The sequence below is a fragment of the Zonotrichia leucophrys genome, chromosome 11 (assembly GCF_028769735.1).
Source record: "Zonotrichia leucophrys gambelii isolate GWCS_2022_RI chromosome 11, RI_Zleu_2.0, whole genome shotgun sequence".
NCBI lineage: Eukaryota > Metazoa > Chordata > Aves > Passeriformes > Passerellidae > Zonotrichia > Zonotrichia leucophrys.
The window spans coordinates 17185199-17203170 of record NC_088181.1 but is presented as its reverse complement, the minus strand read 5'-3'; the positions used below and the strand labels follow the sequence as shown (position 1 = coordinate 17203170).

Genomic DNA, 17972 nt, shown 5'->3' with positions numbered 1-17972 from the left:
TTTTACACATGAAGAAACTTAGGCACAATGAAATTAAATGACTGGCAGAAAATACCACAGAAATCCATGGCAAAGTAAGGACGAAACTCTGATTGCCCCATAGCTCCCAGGACAGCCCTTCTCTTTGAATCAGAGGGAACTATTTAAGCATTACATTTACACACCTACACATGCTGTACACCCCAATTTGTAGAATTTTTACTGGTCTACACAATTCTGCCACCCAGCAAGTTTTTTGTGTTTTTTTTTAAATCCCTCTGCTGTGCATAAGGCTTGCACCATCTCTTCTTTGTGAGCTGTTCTAATTCAGAGATACTCTTGATGTCTAGCAGAAATGGTGCTTCAAAGAGATGTTTACTGCATAAAGACACAGAAAATACACCTAAATTTCCTATTCTGATCAGTATATTTATATGAAAAGTATTGTGGTGATAGATCAAAATGCAGTGATTGCTATTCCCCTTCACATGGTGATTTATAATTGTGGATTTACATCTGGCTAGGACTGTTCAGACTGTCTGGCTTGCATGGTAATAACAACAGGCTCTGCTCAATATCTTTTCAGTATGGCAAAGCTCCTTCACTTTAAACAATTCCATGAACACACAAAAGGAAAGTTAAAAACCTCTTGCAAAATATAAAAATAATAAAACACAATCAGTGAAATCCTAAATCATAATGACAACTTTATCCAGTGTCAGCTACAGACACTCACTGACTACAATGTTTTAAGAGAAGCATTTCTATATCTGGTAAGCAAAACAAACAACAACCAAACAAACAACAAGCAAACAAAACAAAAAAATGAAAAAGGGAAAAGAGGCAGGGGTAGAATATTCAAGAATTCCTTAATAGAATTTAGGGGCTAACAGCAGAAGAAAACTATTGACCCTGTGATACTATGGAGTTTTATTTTACAGAAATAAAATAGGATGCTGTAGGCTCAAAACATCCTGCTCCCTTGAATAACATTTCCCAGTCTGGGAAGCATAAACATCCACGAGTCACCTTCATGTCTGAATACTATAAACAATTATCTTTGGTTCCCTTTGTTGAACCCACTAAAGGGGTTTTTTTCTTCAGTTGCCTGGAAAAACAAATGTACTAGGCTGAGGGCTGGTACCTCACTGTTGTTATGAGCTGGACTATGGCATTCTCATTTAAAAAGTAAAACAACAGACTGACCTATGAGACCTTTACTGTATAATGAAGAGGATCTTAAAAACAGACTGATTCATGGAGGAGTTTTCTGCTGGTATCAGGACTGCAAATTTCCTCCTGTTTTGAGGTTGGTCATGGACAGGCTGTGAATGTGGTTCAGGCTTCAAGGGAAAAGCTGTAATCCATGCATTTCCCCAGAACTCTCCTCCTACTTCAGTATTCCTAGAGCTTTCTTAGAACACAAGTCTTAAGAATTTGTTCTAGAATGAAATATGTCCTAGAAAGGCTGAAAACCAAGAAAGCCAAAATTTGCCTCAAGTTCCAGCTGATATTCAAGACCTGAGCCATCCACACCAAGAATCTCTTTGCCATCTGTGACACCCTCCAGGGAGAATATGCTGTGCTCTCCAGGTTGACTCTGCACAGCAGCAAAATATCCCTTTTTTTGCTGGACACACACTGCCCTTATGAGGAGATAACCTGAGCTGAGCTGTTTTGGAAGCATCCATCATTGCAGTCCAAGCAATAAATCCTTCTCCTTGTCCAGCACTTTATTCCATAGTAGAAACATAGATAGTGACAGAGAAAATCACTTGGATCATCTAGTTTATCCCTTGCTGGGATAAGGATGGCTTCTTGCATTCATTGTCTTTGCAGACAGTACCTCATCCAAAGTTATCACCTGACCTAAAGTCTGAGAGAGAAATGGAATATTGCTAAGACAATCCCTGCTTGTGTGCCTGGTTTATTGCTTGTGTAGCAGCAGAGAACGAGTACAGCTTACAGATAAAAAAGGGGGAAGAACTGTAAACCTTTCTCCTTCCCAAGGATACCATTTCAGGGGAGATGCTGAGGGAAGGTGAAAGCAGAGCATTATGTGTCTGTGAGCAGAACTGTCCTGAGGGGGCACTAATCTGTGAGAATTGTTGGAAATCACGAGAAAGAGTGGTGGTATCTAGGAGGGTCCTAAAGGACTCCCCTTGCCTTAATCCAGGGGATTCACTGAGAAAGGACAGGGAGGCCTTCCCCATCTCTTCCCCCTGTAAAGGGAAGAAGTCACAAAAGTGTTGATGTATTTTCTTTTAAAAATTATAAAGAGGATGATGCCTCAAGGCTCTGTATAACAGCTGGAAGCCACAGCTGCTCCTTAGGACCAGACCCACTAAAACAAGATTTTGTAATGTCCCTGGTTTTTTAGGGCTTCAAGTGTGCTCTTATACCACAAGTTACAATTTCATTTCCAGAAGGTGTTTGCTTTCATGACATTCAAGGTGACTCTAGGACAAGACCTAGAGCAGTGAGAGGGAAAAGCAAGGCTTTGCCACACTTTGATTCAAGGTCCAGCCTGTGGGAGACCCATCCTGTCTCTGCCACTGGGAATTGCTGTGAATGTTCCCATCCTCCTTGTGTCCTTGAAAGGACATTTTAACAGCCAGACAGCCTTCTGTTCTCCATGAATCCCTTGGAGCATGGATGCCAGCTCCCTTTTCAGCTCATCTGGCTTCTTGCTCCTATATTAGAGTCTCAGCTCTAGGTCTTGAATTTATACCTTCCTCTTGCACCCTTTTACCCCTTTGCCTCACCAGGGCCCCTGGACAGCCCAGTTCCCTCTTTTCTTGCCTGATTTTATTTAGAGCATTTTGCAGTCAGTGTGGGGGCTGGGGAGTGATATGCTGAGAGCAATGTCAGAGACAGGAGGTCAGGAGAGGCAGAATGGATTGGTGTCTCACCATGGGCTGTGTGAGAGGCTCCTCAGCCTCTCCCTGCCCTCTGTCACCCTGCCTTGCCTCCTGCTCCTTCAGCACAGAGCACAGCCTGTTCCCTGGGTTATGCTGAGGACCCAGACAGGATAAGCCATCCCTGTCATGTACTGAAGGATGGCAAACACCTTTGTGTTCCTATTGCATCAACAGCTGGGTTGGGATGGTCAATCTTTTAAACAATCAACTGAAAAAAAGGTGATATTTTGGCCCAAACAGGTGGAGAAGGAGATGAGAGGCTCTTTTACTTGGGGACAGACAGGAAATACAGCTTTCCAAATCAGTTTATTTTGCTTATGATTCACCACAGGATTTTACTTTCCCTTTCAGAATGCTGTCAGCACACAAAAGACATGGTATTTTGGTACACTGTGGTATTTAGAGCAGCCACAAAATATTAGAATCCAAATCATATCCACCTATCACGTGATTATATGGCAAACAAGCATAGCAGGAGATCCTCTGTGCCATGCTCAGCCCTCGACAGAGCTCTCACAAGCAATGTAAGTGATGAGCTCCTGTTTAGGAATGACAATCCACACAAATTTGTGTGGATCAATGATTATTAAAAAGAAAATGTCATTAAAGAGGACAGTTGGTGGAGTATCATCCAGGAACTGTCAATGTCTCTGCCGGGAAAATTAAAATAATCTTACAACACATATTTCAAGTATTTTGAATTTAATAATTAACTAAAAGATGCAACAGCCACTTTCTAAAGTGCATTTCAGTACCAATTAAAAACACTGATCTTCTAAAAGGCAATTACTTCATTTTTGCTGAGGCTTGCTGGGATCTTTCATTTATTAAATGTTTTATGAACTATTTTTTGGGTTTTGATTTTTTTTTTGTTAATGAGGGTAGCAGCTAATTAAACACGAGAAACTTTATTCTGAACTTTTAAAAAAATCCAAATGTTTTGTTTTGACATTTATAGGAAAAAAAGTAATTTTTGTATTGGAAGTAAGTTTTAATTTTGAAGATTTCTGTTTCAGTGATAAAAACAAAACACTCGAGTTGTCTTTTGGACAACTGAAGCAACTCTTCCCCTTACTGATTTTGGTTAGTCCTCTGAAAATAAAAATTATTCAGAGGCCAATTCTTCTGGCAGGAAGGGGCTCTGCAGATGTTACTTTTCACTTGGTATTGTCCTGAGAAGCTGTCACGGCTCTGCTGACACAGAGTGAGCTGAGGTGCCAGTGAAATCGGCAGTATAGCTACAAATAAATATTTATAGACTACAAAGATAGGAGATATTCTAGAAAGTTTGTCCTGTCCTTTACATCAGCAATCCTCATGTGCATTGCTATTAATAGTTATTGGAGGTTTTTTTTCAATAAGTCAATGTAGAACTGTGGATTAGTTATTTTAAATACAGCATTATTACAGGGATTCTTTCTCTCATAATTTTTCAGAACTGAGACCCTAATTGCAAACCCATTACAAGCCCAGGACAAGAAGAGCCAGTGGATTCACAGAATAAAGGAGTAAGCAAACCAAGGGATGGTTACACGGCAGAGGCTGGGAAAGCAGTGCTGCTTGCTGGGTTCTTGTGTTAGATGAGGGACACCATCAGTGCCAGGGAATGGCACATGTGCAGAAATCCAATCCCAAACACATCCCCAGAGCCCAATGTGCTACAGTGCAGAAGGCTGTTTCCATCTTTCAGATCTTTGACATTGTTAGAAATCTTAATATGGCCTCATTTTACAAATTTAAGTCCAAATTTCTCCCTTCTTCTCAACCTCCCTGTTGCTCTGGGAACTGCAATTCTTTCACCATACAAAGATCTCACTCCTTGTCCATGATGGGATGCAACCTTTTCCTGAGGCTTTTTGCATTTTATATTTGTGTAAAAAAAGGTGTAGATTTGTTATCTATGGAAAGCAACAAGGCAAGAGAGGCAGTGCTGGCTGAGCCCTGGGGTGTGCTGGGGAGAGCTCAGGGCAGGGTGGGCTGGGACTGGCAGCTCCTGTGGGAGACAAGGAGAGGTTCATCAGTACAGCCAAATCACAGGCTGGATCAAAATCATCTGGATGGAGCATTTCTGCTCTCACCAAACTGAATTTCCTTCCCAAGAATTTTCTATTTCGTGACAAGTTTTAAAACTGAGATTTTTTTTAATCTTAAAACCCCAAATTTAGAACTTCCCATAGGACACAAAGTCATACTTTGGTGATAAATCACAGGAAATTATGCTCCTGGAGAAATGGAATGTCTGGGTACAGGTAGCTGATAATAGTTTCCATAATGGCAGAGACCCTTACACATGGCACAGGGATAACCCTGAGGACAGTCCTGCCTCTGTTACCTCTGCAGAACCTGCACTGAATTCCCACAAAGCTTTTGCAGCAAACAAAAACTGAACTTAGGAGCCTTTATAACCAGTTGCTTTCTTAAGTCTTACTGCTTTCTGTTGGTACCTTGGCAGCAAAATGGAGAGTTATTTCATATATTTTCATTTGCAAAATTAAATTTGGAGAGGAGAGAGATAATTTCATCAAGTAAACCAACATAAACAAAAATAGCCCTTCTGGGTAAGAAAATACAGATAACTGTGGGAAGTGCATGTAAGTCAGTACAAATAACAGCCATCTAAAAGCATGATGCTCTGTATTTCTGGCAACCAAACTTCAAAAGAAGATGAAAACAAAGGAGGACAATGGCATGTAGATTAGAGAACATAACTTGTGGTGAGGCTGAGAAAGCCAAATTCAGAGTCCAGTGAAAGAGATGGCTCAGGGTGAACATGACCACAGTCTAATATCAAAGGAACAAGAGAAATGAAGGAAGTTATTCACAGTCTCAGAAAATTGTAGGCCAGGGAGCAATGGCCTGAAGCTAAGAAAGAAAAAAGTTTAGGTGAGATATTGGAGGGAAAAGAAGCCCTGAGAAAAGACAGTAACAGGGCAGTTGAACAGCCAAGCAGGGAAGGTCCCAGTGTGGCATTACTGCCAGGCTTGTGCAGGCAGAGAGATGATGGTCTATGGCTGGAAAAGCAGAGGGGCTCTGATCAGACACACAGGAGCCAGCTCAGATGGAAGGAGTATTTCTTGTCTCACAGGCTCTGCTGCAGGTAATGGCACACAGTGATACATGGAATTACAGGGCAGAGCTGCTTCTGTGAATGAGCCCAGCTGCTCCTACTGATGCTCTCTCACATATCTCCTTCATCCATTATGCACCCTCCCTTCCCATCCAAATGTGGATGAATTCCACACAGTCCCTTCTTAGTGAGCTCAGCTTTCTGTCCTGCTGACAGAGGTGTCAGGAGAACTGCTGGGAGAAGAAGCAGTTGTTACTAAGGCAAGGCCAGCCAAGAGGGCTGCAGATATGATGGATTATAGAAGGAAGTCTCAAAGTCACTTAAGGATGAGGAGCTGGAGGTGTGCATGAATAATGCCAATGATCATGCAAAAAACTCTGCAACACTGAAAAGCTGGAAGAAACCACTGCCTCTGCTCAGAGCACTGCCAAAACCAACACTGACTAGGTTCCACTGAAAAAATGAGGAGATCCTCAGGCTGAGCAGGACTTTGCAGAGGGAAGACATTTCCTGGAGGAAATTATGAACTCTGGTGGTGGATCCCCTCTGCACAAGCTCTCCCCACTACTTCTGTGCCCTGGAAATGCATGGGAATGGGGTCAGCTGGCTTGGAGACAGGCTGATATTAATTCTCTAACATGTGAGAGAAAGGTGTCTCTAATACACACCTCACATGCAAGGTGTGCTAATAATAAACAACAGCAGTTTATAGCCCAGAAGACACCCTGGAGATGGGATTTGGTTGCTCAGAGAGCGTGGGAGGAAGCAGGAAGGCTGTTGCTACCCACGGGCATGGGGCTCCTGCGGCGAAATGATGAACCATTATCACAGAGCTCACTGTTGGCTGGCTTCTAGTCAAACTCCTGGGCACACAGCAACCAGCACCCAGGGTGGTTTACAGCACAATTAGAGCTACTGCCAGAATAAATAGTCAGTGTAGAGCACAGAAACCTTTAGCACAGAAACCTGCCATAAATATTGCCAGTTGTCCTTTCCTGTTGGGGCGCCGCTGTTAAGGTCTCTGCACACACAGCACCACTGCCCACAGGTGGAATCAGTGCACTGGAGTTGGGCCACAAGGGAAGAAAAAAGCCAAACATTGCACTGGAGTTGGGTCACAAGTGAAGAAAAAAGCCAAACCTATTTCTGCTGAAGTTCTCCAGTGGAGTGCCACCAGTTTTAGATTGGTCCAAGGAGCTGATGAATGTTTACAGCACAATGGCTTTGGGTTTTGCCAGTGGTGTCTTGGTGATGAACACCTAGCAAAGGGAGTTCCTTGGGTTTGCTGGTTTATTGTTTACAAAGAACTACTTAACATAATTATTCTCTGATGTCTTCACATCAGGTAATAGAAGAAGCACTTCAAAAGAGATACAACTGGGTTACAACTGGGTTACAGAGAAAATTCATTTATGGTAAGTGTCAATCATAAATAATGTCATATGCAATACTTTGAAGACCAAATGAAAAAATGAAGAGTTGTTTTTCTTAGGTTTCAAAGCTACACCCATATCACTTGTTTTGCAGAAAATCCATAGCAATTGGTGAAATAAAAAGTCTAAGAAACTTCTCTCATGATTTTAAAATTTAAAAAAAATAATTTAAAAAATCATTATTTTAAAAGTAATCATTTTTTAATTTTAAAATTATTCCCCATTCTAAGGAATCCAAATAGGTAAGTACAAACAAGTGCTTTCAGAAGATATGTCCTTGAAAAATCTGGAAAGAATAAAGAAACAAAAGAGCTGCATGGGTCTGCTGTACCTTCCTCTAAATTGCTTTCCCTCACTAACTCTGCTAAAACAATTGCAGCTACATCCATGAGCTCAAACTGCTATTTCTGAATAGCTCTTTAACTGAAGAGAACTGCAGTCATTCTGAAGACATATCTCTGTTACAATCTATAATGAATGTAATCTTCAAGGGGCAATAATTTCTCTCAATTACACAATTTTTCTGTTAAAAGTGGCATGTGTTACAATCTGGGTTGTCAGTTCCTCTGGCCATGGGCACACACATTTCTCAGAAAAGCCTCTTAGACACCCCCTGTATGCTATCAATAAGATCAGTATTTATGTTAAAACTTTTTTTAAATTTAATTGCATGTTAACATAATCTTCCAGGTTATTTTTTCAATATAAATACATAGGGCACAACAGCTGTTTGGAGATCTCAAATTAGAGCTGTTTTGTGGCTGTCTCTGCAGAAAACGCCTTTGGCTAATATAATTTAAACCTCTTCTGTGAATGAATTTCATGCTTTGAAGCTACCTAATAATTTCTGTCATTTAAGAACAACGTTCCATGATTTGCTCCTAATAGTAAAAAAGAGGCAATGTGCCCTCCCCTGTGCTGCTGCTGCCACCTGCCCTGGGTGTCCCAGCAGCTGCCCTGTGCTCCTGGGAAGGGGTGAGGGCTCTGGGATGGTGCTTTAGCAAAATGTGGGAGAACTTCCCAAGGTCACAGCCAGAACTCGGAAGGAGAACTATAAATTACAAAGTGCTGGACTGCAGCCAAGCCCATGGGAAGCTGCATTTAGCATATCATTCTCTAAGCAGCAGGATGAAACCTTAACTCCCTTTCAGAGAGCATTTGAATGGAATTTGTTATAAGAACACTGTGATTGAAATATCACCGACTGACTTTCCACCACAACTCGGAAATGGGCTGCAATCATGGGGGGGATCCTCTTCCAACCAGCCCAAATGATGATGAGGATGATAGAGCCCTATCAAATATTTATGAAAACCAGATGAATTTCTGTGCTAGCAACACATGCTGCTACTATAACAGAGACCTCAGATAATCTCCTGACATTATCCTGAGCTGAGGTTTCTCCCAGTGTAAACTAAAGGTAGAATAACAAGCTGATTCTAGTATTTTGAAGTAAAAGTGCTGCACCAGAGGTTAATAATGTATCAGAAGAACACAGTGCAGGCAGGTGTGATGATTTGTTATTTATAGGTACTATGTACTGGCTGCTATCAGTGCAGTAGCTCTCCTGTGTAAGGCACAGAACAGAAGAGCTTTATGTGAGCTGTAGATTTGCACATGTTAGGAGCATATACAACATCTAATGCTGTGGGGAGACACTGAGACCTGCAGGAGGGACAACATACACAAAGCAATATGGGCAGTGTTGTTCCAAAGCATTAAACAATTACCATGCTTATAACAAAAGGATTAATTAATTAATTCAAGGATTCAAAAGTAACTTTAGATTTTAAATGTTGAAAACAAAACAAAAAAAAAAAAAGAAATTGCTCATGTAAATTTTCTGTGTCATAAAATCTCTGCACCTTGCTGTCACACCAATAACTCCAAGACTGGTATTTAAAGATGTGAGATAATACTACTGCCAGTCTCAGTGGGAGAGTGGCATTTTGAAAGGAAATCCCTTCCCCCTAGTCTGCAAAGGAATACTGGCATTAAGTGCTGAAACAGCTGCTGAAACATCCTTTGTTTTGGCACTAAGTTAGGTGATAGAAAGCAGGGAAGAGATGCTGCAGAGTTTGGGGAGCACTGTGTGAAGGCAGACAGTTCAGTAATTTATTGGACAGCAGCTTCCTTGGGTGGATCCCACAGCCATAACTAACAGGCAGATGTGAATTACTTTGCTAGTAAGTTATAAGTGACTCTTTAAAACATTGTTACAGGGCTTTGGTGTTATTGGAAGAAAAACTAACAATGGGATCTGAATAATGGTTGAGAAGAAAAGCCAGAAAAGTAATAAATTAGCTTCTGTAGTTGAAGAGGGAGGTTTTTGAATGTGAGTGTGATAAAATCTGCTTTTGGGAAAGATGGAAAAAAGCATGTAAGTGTTTGTATATCTTAGAGATGCAGGGAAGGAACTTTCCCTAGAACTGGTGGATGTGGAAATCTGTGTAGGATGGAAAAAGTTCTGGACTGAGGGATGGAAGGATGAAATAATAGCTGGTCATGCTCTGCCTTGCACCCAGTGCTGTGCTAACCCCCAGATGAAGGGGTTTTCACCATTGCAGATTAGGAGGGGATTCTCTCTTCTCTCTTTTCTCTTTTCTCTTCTCTCAGAGGCAAATACATTTCTGCTACAAGAAAGGGGCTGCATTCTGTCCGCTCGCCCTTCTCTGAGCCTTTGGCATCTGCTCAGATGAAGAAAATAACTCCTCTTCTGAACTGCAGCACAAAGGGGAGATTCATGGCATCATCCTGTCTGTGTGCCTGCAGACTCACATGCTTTACTGACCAGGATGTCACTTGTACAATTTCTTTCTTTATTTCCTAGATCTTTTCACAAATGGATTTTGTGATTCCTGAGAAATGAGGAGTCTAAAGGTCCACAAAAAACCCCAATCTGTCTGCTTTTTTACCAATGAAAGAGAAACTTAGCTTTTAGCTCTTTTTATGCACTAGTCTAACTTCTGATGTACTCTTTAGATTTTTGAACTTATTTTACTAATGCAGCTCATACTGATTTATATGCTCTAAGCAGATCAAGCAGCTCATGCAAAAAAACCTGTTAAAGTATATTAAATAATAATTTATGTAACATCTTCCATTAAAGAACTTAAAAGCAACACAAAAATTAATTTATCTTCTCTGAGCTAAGTAGTATTCCCATTTCAGGACATAAAAATGAAGGCATATTAAATCACATATTCAAACATAGGTGCCTGAAGTCAGTCATCTTAATATACATGTGACCAGCTAACCATTGCTGTGATTCTCCCAACCCTGAAGGGGATCAGGTCTGTATTTGAGGACCACACTGAATAGAAGGAGAAACCACCTCTCTCCAACTGTTTCTGTGCAGGTATTAAAGGAACAGAGATTTAAAGACCAGGATCTCTTCCAGCTCTGGCTGAATTAGCAACTGTTAAAAAATAAAGCAACTTTTATTTAGCTCGTAGCTTTAAGTGAATGTCAGATGACAGGCACTCAGGTTCAAAAAGCACTCAGAAAGTTCCTGCAGCTGATCCAGCCACCTCTCCCAAGGTGAGTAATTAGCGCTCTCTCCAGGATGGCCATTGACTTAACATTTCCTGGCTTCCTCCTGCTTGGTTGCTGTGTGAATGAATGGTGGTCGGCAGATCAGGCCCTAGCAGACCTTAACGTGCCTGTGCTTCATCGGGCCCCTCCTGCCTCCTGTGTTCATCCCCAGCACAGCCACCAGCCCCTCTCCCAGGACTCTGACTTGCACTTTCAGTAGAGGGAGGCTTCATTCTGATGAGGACTGAAAGACCATTTATGGGTTCTCTGATGCACATCTCAAATTAAGTATTTTAAGGGTGGTGAAATAATTGCCAGGTTTGCATATTTAATGGACCTTGAGATATAAGCATTCCCCAAAAATGCCTAGTTAATACTGGTTTGACAGTGAATTGGCACAGTTCTGAGCTCCAATACATCAAATCAGCATTGATTTGCAAAATGTAACTGAAAGATCTCTTAAAACCTGCCAGGTTCCAAAATCAGTGTAGGGGAAGAGGATCTCTCACCCTGACTGCCTTCTTAAAAGTCTTTTCTAGTTCCTTACCAGGGCTCTAAGGGCATTCCTTTCAAATGCTTTAGAAATTATAATTATTTTCAAACTTTGTATTTGCATCCTTGTTCAAGAGTGACCAATCCTACTTGGGGTCTTGTAGGGGGACACCGTATGGGTAAATGAAGGTAATGTAGAATGTAATCTTATCCCCCAATGAGTTGCAGCTGGAGCCAATTACTAAAGATTAGGAGCAGGCCAGATGATAACAGGCAACACCTGTAGCCAATAAGAACAGTGGCATAAAAGAGTGGATTGGTGAGGAGTCAGGTGGCTGCTGCACGGAGCAGGAACAGTCAGTGCTTAGAGGAACTGCCTGTGAGAAACATTGAGAAGGTATGAAACTCTGGCACTATAGAATGCTTGCACTCTAATGATAAAAGAACTCTTGATATCAAAGACAATGTATAATGATAATAAAACTGTTGTAATATGTAAGACAACAGGGTTTTTCTTCACAGTACAACCGGAAATCCTCTCGTGCTGGCTGAGGACTGGAGCTGTGGCTGGGCAGTGCGGTGGGTGGTGCATTGGAGGTGCAGCTGGGCTCTGCACAGAGGGTGAGTGTTGGATAATCTGTGGTGCAGGTGCTTCCCTACCCCTCGTGGATGGCTCATAAATTCCAGGTGGGATCTGAAGGAACTGGCACTGCCCCATTACGTTCCTCTGTGGCTTCAGTCCTGGCAACTTCAGCAGCTTCTCCCTGCACAGCATTAACACAGCTGTGCTCAGCGGACCCACCGGTGCTGGAACGGCCTCAATAAGCAGTGGGAAGCTGCCAGCTCTGCTCCCTGAAGGGCTCCTGGCTCCGCCTGCCAGCTTGGGCTGTGTTAACCCCCTGGGCACGGCACTGCCCCAGCCTGGCCACAGCCTCCCACTGCCAACAGTTTCAATTAGGAATTCTCCAGGTTGGTATTAGCTCACTTTGCTTCCATTTTGCTCTATGGATTTTTAATAGCTATGATAGAATGGTTTACATTAAAACAAAAGTATTAAGATATAATGGTGACATTTTTCTCCAAAATTTTTATCTTCATCTGACCAGGGATACAAGTGGTAGGATAATGTTCCAGTATCTGTTAACAGACATTTCCTTGCAAGTGTGCTGTCACAGCTATTAAAATGTTTTACCAGCAAAAGTCATGCAACACCACCTGTGACAGAGGCTTGTGACACTGGTTGTGATGCCCTGAAAGAATAGAAAATGTGAATAGACTGTTTAATGATTGTTTTCTATTAGTGATGCATACTGTGGTGTGGTTACTATGAGGTGCCATGTCCAGCACCTAGCGGCTCTAAAATGGGCACTGTCAGACCTGGAAGGTCATCCCAGCATGGCAGGGAGTGTGCTGCAACAGTGTCCCTCCTCATTCCAACCTTTCTCAGCTGTCTTCCTTCTCTGCTCTTCACCATGGGGTCATGCTGTGAAGATGAGCTCCTGCTGGTCCTGCTGCCACAGCTCCAAGGTTTCAGTGGGAGCAGAGCCTGTGCCTGCAGAACATCTCCAGCTGCTGTGGCTGTACCTCACAGAAACAGAAAACTCCAGCAAACATCTGTGGGATCTTGTTTGTAATTGTCCCCACCAGCTCCACTCAGCTTCAAAAGCTGGAGGCTGAAGGGCTGCTCCTGTGGCTCAGCTGAAGCCAGAGACAAATGTTGGCTTCTGTATGATGACTAAGTCTCACATGCTTATTGCTCCTATCAGTTAGAGCTCTTAATCACTTTGTGCTGTTTCATCCTATAACGTGAATGCACTTCAAGCTGTGAAATTCACCGTTTTTGCCATGACTAATTTGTGAAATCTGCCACCTTTCTTTGTGGTTCACGTTGTGCCCTAGTTAGGCATCATCTGTCTGATTAGGGAAGCCTGTGATTTGTTTCTTGCAGTTGAGCCAATACAATTTCATTCCCCTCCTTTCTTGTCTCTGCACTCAGCTGCAATTTTACTGTCACCCGTGCCCTTGGATGCACTGAGGCTAGAGGGGTGTGGAGGCCACCTCTGCTGGGGCTGGCACAGGAGCCTGGCTCTCCCCATCTTCAGAGCACGTGCACAGGGCTCAGCCTGGCCTTTAACCCTGGCTTTGCTTGAGGCTACCTAGGTCTGCTATGTTTACCATCTTCCTAGATTTCTGGTTGCTGCAATATTTTGGAAAACATTTCCCACCTGCCTTGCCAGTGCCTTGTTTCACGATACATTCATCTGTTACTCTTTACATTGAATGTTGCTGGCATTACTAAATGCTATAAATACACCCAGTATTCCATAAAAACACACAAGCAGATGACTGGTCTTGCCTACAAGAAATACTATGAATTTTTCATTTTTTTCACATGCTCTGAGAAAAATTCAGAGGGTGCTTGAGGAATATCTCATAACTGAATCAAGTCCTAAATTCCTGTTTTCTCACTGATTAATTATTTCCTAAAAATATTTTCCTGCCCTCTTAATGTCTTAATTGTTCCTTGAAGATCTTGCCAGCTCATCCATCCTTTTTCACACCCTCTTATAAGCCCAGTGAAGCATTATTTTAGTATTTCTGTCACTGAAATACAGTGATAAATGGTCTTCTTTTAAAATCAGTGGGAACAGAATAATTGATGCGCAGGAGAGCTTATTGACTTGCTATTGCCAAAATGGAGCCCTGCCATGAAGTTCAGAAGGATCACGAGATGCCCTGGATACTCCTCGTGCTCCTCTTTTCTTGATGGCAAAGCTGATGGGTTTGGGCTACACATCTTCACAAGCTAATGATGGAAAAGCAAAGGAAACCTCCTATCCTAGCTCTTATTTTAAACAAAACTTTCTTTTCCATCTCTATTTCTATATTCTTTTACCAGTTTCACTCAAAGTTAATCACCTCCCTGCCTGAAAAACAGACATGTGAATAAGATCAACAGCATGATTCCTATTAACAGATAAATAAATGGACAAATCTCTGAGAGTCCCTGGCTGTAATTAACCCTTTATCAAAATCCCAGAAGAGGAGGCCAAGGAACAGCCCAAGTGCATGTTCTTGACTTTGTCCAGCTCTCAGAAATCCTAATGGGCCTGATTCTGCTTCTGCTCACAGAGTTGATAACATTTCCCTGAATGACCCTGAGAGCAGGACTGTGGCTGCTGCTCAGCATCCCATGCCCCTCTCTGTGTTTGCTGCATCCAGCACAGCAATCCTGCAGCCCTGCTGGCCCAAGCCACTCACTTACCCCCACTGCAGCCTAATCTGATGGCAATAAAAGCTTTTACTGTGCCATCCTGTTTGTGCTCAGCAGAAACATAAAAAGCATATTAGAAAATTGATTTTTGGCATTAATTGTGAGCAAAGAACATTATACTGAGTAGAGACAGGGTGGTTTTTTTTCAGGCAGAAAAATTCTATTTTAGTCTTTTAAAAGCAACTGTGGAAGATGCTGAGCTAAGCCCCATGGACACTCTTTTCAAATACCATAAGGCAAAGAGTAGTTACTGAATCTCCTCAGTCTTATTAGCTTACATAAACATAAAAATTTGAATAATGTTTAAAAAGCTAAATTCTCCAGATAATCCATAATCAGTAAATGTTCATTACTGAGATGTAGCAAATATGCATGAGATTTCCCCAGTGGTATTTTGGTTGCATGATCTAAAAGGAGGAGAAAAGCCTCCACCGTGTGGGGCTGGGCAAAAACTTCTATAGGCTCCTGAGGCCATTTGGCCACAGTGTGGACCTTCCTGGTCCCTTCAGGAAGGAGCAGGAGGAAATCAGAATTCACTGTCTTTGTTACAGCTCTGGTGATTTATAAATAAATCATCCCCCACAGGATGATTGATGTCTCTATATAAATAATTAAGTCTTGACCTTATGTTATGACACCTGCTAAATTTTTTGGCACTTGAAACCAGTGCTCAGGAGAGATCCTTGACTGTGGATAAATGCCTTGACTGTGGATAAATGAAGGTGGGGCTGCATTCAAGGGAGAGGGGGAGATAGGTTTTTGTTTACCCTCATTTTGTTCTGTTTGATTCCATCAGCTAATTGATGATGATTATTAATCTCTGTTGCCATCTACTCTATGGATTTAATTCCTGCCTGTGATTGCTGTTGGAAAGTTAGCTCCATTAGAAGCAGACTTTGATTGGATTTCCAGTAGCCAGAGTTTCCCAGATGTCCCCCAAATCATTGTGGTACCTAGTCCAGGCACCTTACGATTATTTTTGGTTGTAATTTACTTTGTTTGGTGGCAGAGCTCCAGTAGCCTGGGTGACACTGCCATTATGCTCAACCAGGCTAGGTAGCAGGTGTCAGCAAAAGTTTAATTTGGAAGCTCATGAATTCAAAAGAAGAGCTTAACAGTTATCCCCAACACAGAGAGCCGCTGTGGCCTGAGCCTGGAAAAGAGAAAATCCCAGGGACATGAAAGGAATTGATGAGACACCAGGCATCTGACAAAATGAAATCTTCTCGGGATAAACTGAGGATAGCTTTCTTGTCAAATGGTGAGCATCATTGATAAACAAAACAGATTTAGCAGCAGCATTTCCAATTCTCATTTCTGAGACTGTTCAGGTTTACTATTCACCCTCTCTCCCTGGTACTGCAGGTACAGCCTATTCTCTTAATAGCTGCAACTTTTAAATCTTGCAATAAAATACAAGAATTTTCTATGTAGGTGTCTAACATTAAAAAAGAGAGCCTCTTTAGGTTTTTTAAAACATGTTAATCTACATGCAACATAAGTCAGCTACAGACAGAAAGCAATATTATAACACAATCACAACAAGGGATTTTCCTAATCCCTGAAAAATCTTAAACTAATGACACAGCTACGACCAGGTATCACATCATTCCTGACTACTTCCACCAGCACCCGGGAATCCCAGACGTCAGCAGGGTGCTGTCCGGTTGCCATCCCCAGCACCCTGGGCAAACATACTTGTACAAATCATCCTTTGCTGTACACATGCCGTGGTTTGAACACACCCGTTCTGGCTGAGGGGTAAAGGGGCATTGCAAGGTCCGAGCTGCCTGTGTGGCCGAGCTGGGGCAGGGCAATCGGGACGTGATGAACAGCACTCCTGCGGGAGAGCAGCGCCCAAAGAAACCCCCTGCTCTCTAAAGGTAGCTCCAGAAATTAAAAAGTGCCTGCGAGTCCCGTCATACCGCTCCTGCTCGCACAGACTGAACTCCGCGTGAACCGGGTCTCCAGTCTAGGGAGATGCCTGCATTTATCAACTAGTTTGTTTTGGATCCGTTATTTTCGTTACAGAAACCCATGCCGGACCCGTACCCGGAGCGCTCAGCCCGTCGGAGCCGGCGGCTCCATCCTCCCCGGAGATGGTCCCGGTGCCGGTGCCCGAGCGGGGCTGTGCCGGCCCCGCCCGGCAGCGAAGGGAGCGGAGCTGGTGCGGAGGGGACGCGCCGCAGCCCGGGGCGACCGCACCGCGCCCGGCTGCCCCTGCACCCGCAATTCCCGGCACCGGGAATCACAGCGCCGCGAGCCGGGAGAGCAGCCCTGAGGTCAGGGGGTCGCACCGCCGGGATGACGAGGGGACACGGGACGAGGGGCCCCGCCGCAAGTTTGGTCACTTTCCCGAAGTGGTGCGGGGAAAAGTTGGGGAGCGGCCGGGGGATGCGGGGATGCGGGTGGCGAAGCGCGGCCCGGGGACAGGGACAGGGGGGTCTGGCCACTGACCTGCGCCGCGGCCGCGCCGCTCCCGCGCTCGCTCAGCGCATCCTCCGCGCCGCTCCCGCCGCCGCCCTGCGCGCCGCAGCCGCGGCTCCGCGCCCGCGATGCTCGGCGGGGAGGAGAGAGTGAAGCGGGACAGCCCGCCCGAGACGGGAGGAGGCCGCCGCCCCCCTCCCCGCCCCCCGCCTCCCGCCCCGCCGCCGGCCCCGGCCCCGCCGGCGGCCGCGCCCCGCGCCCAGCGCGCACCTCTGGCAGCAGGTGCGGCGGCCTCCGGCGGGGAGCGCTCCGCTCCTGCCGCGCCCGGCGCATCTTCCTGCCCTCGCCGCGGCGCGGGCGGGGCCGGCCGGGGCCGCCGCCTTTCCCGGGGTGCTCTCGCCTCAAGTTTTCCGCGTTCTGGCGGCGCCGGGCGCTCCCCGCCGCTCCGGCGGATCGTGCATTGTCTGCAGGGCAGTTCCAGCGGAGCGGGGCGCTGCGGGCCGAGCCCGTGACCGCCCTGCGCGCTCCCGGCTCCCGCATGCCGAGCCCGCGCGGCTCCCGGCCGAATATCGCACCCCCGAGGGAGGAAAGAAAGGTCCCGGGCAGGGTGCGGGGAAGCCTGTGCGCCCCTGCTCCCCGGTGTCGTCTGGGAGGGAAGGAGAAGGGAGGCTCCTCTGTATCCTCTGTGTGGATTCAAGCATCCTGCCGGGCGTCTCCTCCGGGCTGCAGTTTGTACAATATATATGTGTTTTGAGACTGGTTGGGAAGATGGGTGGCCCATACTTGCTCCAACAAAAGACGGTGGTGAACATACACCTCAAGGGCAGTACAGAAGTAATCGGAAG

At 44.5% G+C, this 17972-nt stretch overlaps 1 protein-coding gene and 1 long non-coding RNA gene across 6 annotated transcripts in view; one reads left to right on the top strand and one right to left on the bottom strand.

The window, feature by feature from the left end:
* The window catches only part of CHST8 (carbohydrate sulfotransferase 8), a 215251-nt gene extending 197679 nt beyond the window's left edge, over positions 1-17572 (bottom strand). For 3 of the 4 annotated variants that reach the window (XM_064722899.1, XM_064722897.1, XM_064722896.1), the window contains exon 1: positions 17158-17304. The gene's annotated coding sequence lies outside the window, so the exon portion shown is untranslated. Of the gene's footprint in view, positions 1-17157; positions 17305-17397 lie in introns of those variants that run through there. The other variant, XM_064722898.1, reaches the window with a different exon arrangement.
* LOC135452614 (uncharacterized) lies at positions 11730-14525 on the top strand. Of its 2 annotated transcripts, none has more exons than XR_010441662.1 (3): positions 11730-11823; positions 11949-12395; positions 12918-14525. It is a non-coding gene; the product is annotated as an uncharacterized LOC135452614 (long non-coding RNA). The 2 variants fall into 2 exon arrangements; XR_010441663.1 differs by having other exon boundaries at positions 11745-11823; positions 12874-14525.
* Positions 17573-17972: the final 400 nt, after the last annotated feature.